Source organism: Gordionus sp. m RMFG-2023, chromosome 1, assembly GCF_954871325.1.
Source record: "Gordionus sp. m RMFG-2023 chromosome 1, tfGorSpeb1-WG-v2, whole genome shotgun sequence".
Classification (NCBI taxonomy): Eukaryota; Metazoa; Nematomorpha; class Gordioida; order Chordodea; family Parachordodidae; genus Gordionus; species Gordionus sp. m RMFG-2023.
In genome coordinates, this window is record NC_088775.1 from 44,922,731 (window position 1) to 44,929,617 (window position 6,887).

Here is a 6,887-nt window from a genome sequence, read left to right on the forward strand (position 1 = left end):
GATCTGCATAAGTACACGGCTCGTTTAAAAAATATTCAATAGTGAATCAAAATTTTTGTATTATAAATATATATATAGATAAAAATTTCAATTAACTTAAACTAAATTAAAACTACCTCTGAATTTTAGCAATATAAGATTTACAATCTAATTAAATGGTTACATTTTTCATAAGGGGGATATATCATGAATTTATTTTTCTGACATCCTCTAACTTTTTATAAAAGTTGTTCAGACCTTTAATTAATTCTAAATGATAAAAAAATCTCCATTTTATTGTATATAAGAATACACACAAATGATAATTTAATATCCTAAAATTAATTTTTAAATTATCCTGAGGCCCTGGGGAGAGTATTAGCGGGATGCGTCTTATCTTTCATACATTCATAAAACTACTTAATAAGGTTAGAAACTATTTAAGAAAAACCAACAAAGAAATTAATGAATCAGAAGGAAATCATTTGACTAATTTCAGTTATGGCAGTATATATATTAATATATTAAAATTTATATATTAAAAAGAATGATACATATAGCTGTAATCAAAATTAACCGATTATTTAATAAAAGGTTTAAGACTATTTTAAGGATTGGTCACAACAAGTATTTTAATTCTTTATATATAAAATGTATTTTGTAATAACAATTGTGCAGAATAAATACAATGATAAGATTTAATTATATATATTAATATTAAATTATTAGACATTAGAAATAAGTATTTTTGCAATCTTATTTTATTAAGTATGATTTAAATAATTTTAAATTTTTTTTTGCATATTAAATTTCAATATGATATACATTGATTTACACTAAATTATCATATAAGAATAATTTTGTAGGAGATTGCATTTAACGTTAATTGAAACCTAAATTCAGAATGGGATTTTTATTGGATTTTTTATTAGATTAACGTAATATTTAAATAATTTAATACATTATGTATATATTTAGAATTTTAGCATTTCAAATAGCTAAGAAGTATAATTTAAATTTACATACATCTTGAGAAATAACTGAAGCAGCTGATGATGGTTAGGTGTATTTATTAAAAGAAATCCAACATTGTCACTGAAAACACCAGAGGCTCCAAGTTTAGCTAGGGCCGCCAATTTCATAAGAAAATGGTTGACATATTTTTAAAAAATTATTTGATAGTTTTAAGTATATACTCTAAAATATACAAACAAATATATGTATAATAAAATTAACTTTATTCCCCATTAATTATATTAATCTTACAATCATAATCATAATCATAATATAAACATATATAGCCCTTCTGCCCTCTAGTGTTGAAGGTTCAACAGAGCTACGCTAGGTTTTCTTCATTTCCATTTAATTGGAATAATTTAATTTGGATATAAAAGTAAAAATATAAGGAGCCCTCTACACGTTTGTGGGCAAGCCGCCCGTACTTGTAGGCACAAAATTCCGAAAAATATTGCTTAAACCTCGATAGGCTTATTAAAAAGTAGTGGAACAAAAAAAGAGCCTTTACCCGAGAACTACAGTATAATTTAATTACTTTAAAGGTGGGTGATGGCTTGATATTAATAAGTATAAATTCATCAATGATCTTCTGTTTTACATTCATTCTCCTCTAACAAAAACCAAACTCATTCAAAAGATCACTTTTGATTGACATTTCATATATATCATTATATTTATATATAAATATATAACAATAATACAAAACTACAACATGCCCACCCTTCAGAAGCGTGTTACATTCTCAAAAAAAAATATATTATTTAATTTCTAAGATATTCTTCATTTTTCATATAATCTTCCCAAAATTCTCTTCATTTCTTATCAGTTATTTGATATCATCTTCTCATAATCTTTTCAGGCTTTTTCATTGAGTCATAGCTCTTGGTCATCAATATTCCCATATTTAAACCATTTTTTATCTTCCAACACATCATGAGTTAAATAAAACATATATGACATATATTTTTTTTTCAAATATTAACAATCAAAATATGAATTACAATTGACTACAATTTCTTTAAACATAATCAATGTGATATTTTGTCTCAAATAAAATTTAGATTTAAAATAAATAAAACATCAGATGTAATATTTTTAACATAATCATTGAACATTGGTAAACATAAAAAAAATATGATTTTGTTGACATAATCATGATAAAAACTACATATATTACGTATAACTACAATTTTGTTATGTATTCATAATTAATGACATAATCACTATTAAAACTATATAGATTACATGTAACTAACTAAAATATTTTGATTTTCAAAAAAAACAAATCTTAATTGTTAAAAAAAATTAAAGACAGAAATATTATTACAATTGTTGAACAGGAACTATTGTACAATCTAAAAATGGAAAATTTTTTAATTTACATTATTTATAAATTATCATTTTACATTCAAATATATATCACATATCACTTATCACTTCCATAATATATCACCAGGCTTGTTAATCTACCCTTTTAAACAGATCGAATCCCGATCACGATCTTTTGAAAAAAAGAGGATCGAAATCCAGGATCGACCTTTTTTAAAAAAAATGATCGCGTCACGATCACGATCCTTTTCTTATTTAAATTTCTGATCGATGCAAAATTAACTAATATAAAAATAAATAAATAAAATACTCACTGAATCATTATTAGAATAAAAAAAATTATTAATGGAAAAAGCATTTTGTGACGAGTTTTTCCCGAAAAAGGTATCGATCCATGCATTCATTTGAAGGATCTGCATATGGTTGACCCTGTATATTTTCTAAATGAGCATTAACCTTTCTTTTAGCAACAAATTTTGTGGCAGATTAATATAAGGCCAGCCAATTGAGCTTATATTTTGGGTGAATTATTGATGCCAATATATTACTGTCATCATATAGTGAAGGAAATCTATAATTTTTATTATATGCATATTTTTATGATCTTCACAAATAATAAAAATTGTATTTTTAAAAGAATTAATTACTTCTAAATGCCTCATTAGGTTTTAACTGCTAATCTTTGAAGAAGATATTTTGTTTTTGCATAAAGAGCATTTTGCATAGATCATTGTATGGTTACTTCCATCCGTTTCACATAAAGTAAATTCTTATGTAAATTATGAAATGGTAAAAGATTCTCATTCTCACTTATATCTGCTGTCACATCAATAGAATTAGATGTATCATCTTCTAAATCTATAATGGAGGACATTATTAAAACCTATAATTTATATTATAATATTTTTTTTTTCTCTTTAGCTTTCACCTTTTCTGGTGGTAAGCTCCTTCAACATCTCTCTCCACTTTATGTTATTAATACAATCTCTTTTATCTAATTTATAGTTCTTTATATTCGCTCTAACTTTATGGCCCCATTGAAGTTTTGGCCTTCCTTTTTTACGTTTGCCCATCACTTCCAAACTCTTAACTTTATTTCCTATGTAGTTCATAGGCCTTCTCATTGTGTGCCATACCGCCTAAGTCTATTTACTAAACTTAGTCTTAATTGGCACTACCTTTAAACTGCTTAGTATTCTTGTACTGCGCACTTTATCCTTTCTTGTTACCCCAGCAATCATCCTCAGCATTCTCATCTCCATGGTTTGTAGACTTCTCTCGTCTGATTCTTTGGTTGGCCATGTTTCCGAACTATATAGAATAGTTAGTTGTATTGTGTGGGATTCTTTTATCAAATAGCACGCCAGATATAGATCTCCACTTTAGCCACCCTTGATTAATCTTACTCTTTATCTCTTTTTCTATTGTGCCGTTTGTTTAAATATTTGCAGCTTTCAATTGCCGATATCTGCCATTCATTTATATCAATACTCTCTGTTTCATCTCCTCCTATCACCATATACTCCGTCTTTTCTCTATTTACTTTTAATCCGTGCGTTTCTAGGGTATTTATCCAACTCACTAGTCTTTCTCTCATTTCATCCTTAGATTCGGCAAGTATCACAATATCATCTGCAAATATCATATTCCACGGGACTGTTTGAGGTATAGACTGTGCTAATACATCTATTACTGTAATGAAGAGAAGTGGGCTGAGAGCCGACCCTTGATGAACTCCTTCGGCTAATTGAAGCCTGCTGAAGTACCTGTTGTGCTACGGACCATTGTTGTATGGCCCATATACATATCCTGTATTATTCTTATATATTTTTCGGGAACATTTTTGTGGCGTAGCGCCCACCAGATAAGTTTTCATCGAGAAAGACCATGCATGTGTAGCTTTTTGTTCTTTTCCCTGTATTTTTCACTCATTTGCCTAATTGCGTGGATAGCATCGGTTGTTGATCTTCCAGGCATAAAGCCAAACTGAGTCTCTCCTATTTCGATTATATTTCTTAATCTTTTTTCTATTATTTTTTCGTATAGTTTTAGACAGTGTGACATTAGTTTAATGCCCCTGTAATTTTGACAATTATGTGGATCCCCTTTATTTTTGAAGATAGGAACTAGATTATTGTACAGATTTGTGAGGAGATGTATTCCATCATCTCCTAGTGCTTTAAGGCTTTCTATTGGAATATCGTCTGGACCCCTAGCTTTGTTGTTTTTCATATGCTTGAGGCATGTAATTATTTCTTGTTCTGTTATAGGTTGTACAAGGTTTTGACAAGGGTGTTCGTCTAGATGCAGTATGTGCGGATTAAAGTTGAGAAGCTCCTGAAAATATTCTCTCCATCTACTCATTATTTCTTTTTCCTTTATTATCAATTTCCCATCTTTATTTTTGATTACTTTCGGAGCTCCGTTTATATCGCGTATGCCATAGATTTCGCTCTAGCCACCGCTTTTGTAGCTAATCTCTTGGATTTTTTGTATCTTGTCTTGTCATCTGCGTTTTTGGATTTGTACCATATTTTCTGTATAGTGGTTTGTACCTCTTCATTCCACCACCATTGTTCTTTGTATGATTTGTTGCCTCCCCTTGTCTTGTACCATTTTCGTATGTTATTAAATGACTATCCTTTTTCCTACAGTAGGTGTTGGTTAAGGCAAGGTCGAAGGCTTGCGCAAATTTCAGTATATGCTCTCCTTCATCATTTTTTTCTCCATATCCAAAACCACCATGATGCCTTTTGTAGCTATCTCTAGTTTCCATTACAGCTTCATCGAGGATAGCTCTAAAATCATCTTTCTCTTCTTCTTTGCAACCCGTTTGAGGAGCATATAATGAAAGGATGTGTAGTATTGATTGACTAATGCAGAGTTCCTGTTGACTTCTACAACTGAGGAGGTTAGATCTTGACTGCGGATGATGCCGACACCGTTTCTATTGCTAACAAGTCCATTATAGTACAATTTATACCCATCTCCAATCATCAAAGTCTTCTGTCCTTTCCATTTCGTCTCTTGTATGCACGCTATATCAACTTTTCTCTTGTTCAACATTGATGCCAATTCTCTCGTCTTACCTTTAAGCGTCCCAATATTCAAACTTGCTATTCTTGTTTTCTTTGCTTTGACCTTTACTTTACTTTTCACAGGATGGAGGTCTACACCCTGCGTGTCGCATGGAGGGAACGCCTTAGCTTTCATATTTTCATTTGTGTCCTTCATTTTGTTTATTGGGCAGGTATCCTTAGCACCCAGCTGTCCAGGCCTACTAAGGTGTCATCTCTAAGCTCCGAAATTCATCATACCATATGTCTTTACACATCAGTCATCGAAGAAAAACTTGAAAGTTTTTATGGTTATTACCAGGATTGAACCTGCGTCCTTGTTCATACTCGTGTTTCCAAGCGTACATCTTACCCATTAGGACACCCCGGCGATAATTTATATTATAATATAATTGTCGTAAATGATAATATTTTTTTTTATATATTTGAAATGTCAATCATTTAAAATTAGATTTTTTTTATCGTTTTTGATGAAAAAAGATTTTTATAATTATTAATTTTTTCATGAATATTAAAGAAAATAAAAAAGCGGTTTGACTAAACTGCGAATTCTTAGGTAAAATTTTTTATATATTATATTTTTTTGTAGTGAGATCCATTTTCCTATGATATAAATAACTTATAAAAAATTAAATTTTTAGATATATTCAATAATAAAGAAATATACATTAATAGTTAAATTATCTTTTATCTCATAATAAATCGTTTAAATCTTTTAATATAATTATATTAAAGATATTAATAATTCAATTTTAAATTCCAATAATATTAAATCCGCAAGTTGGCGTGTATTATTATAAAATACTATTATAAAAAAATATAATCATTTAAAAATGTTTTATATCAGAATTTACTCCTAAAACATTAAAGACTCATTTTAATAAGCTGAATTATCATAATACGCATGGTGGAGGGCTATGTATAATATTTAAAACAAAATCATGCTAATAAAGTATATTGTTAATATCACTATATAAAATATTATTTTGTGTCAAATGATATTCAATAATATCAAGTTACTATTAAAATAAAATAATTTAAATATTATTTATCTTGATTTATCTAAATATTATAGTAAATGATTAATTTATATTTATATAATTAGAATCATATTTATATAAATATTTCACATGATGCCATTCATTCATTTACCTTTTTTTACCTCAATAACAATAGATTTTTTTCTAGTCGTCATATATCTTAATATATTCAATCAGAAATGGATAATCACGTAAGAAAATATTTATATTACATGGGTAGGTCCTTAAGAATCTAGATACAGATGTGAAAAAATTAATCTTAGATACAGATACTAGTATTTTTTTCAAAATATCAAAATAAAATTAGAATAGTTTATAAAATATAGTTTTTACTAATTAATAAAATATTTAATGATGAGTTAATATATCAGGCATTTTAATATCAGTAATAGCCCATTCTTATAGATAGGGAAGGGAGACGAGTTGAAATATTAATTAGTAAAAG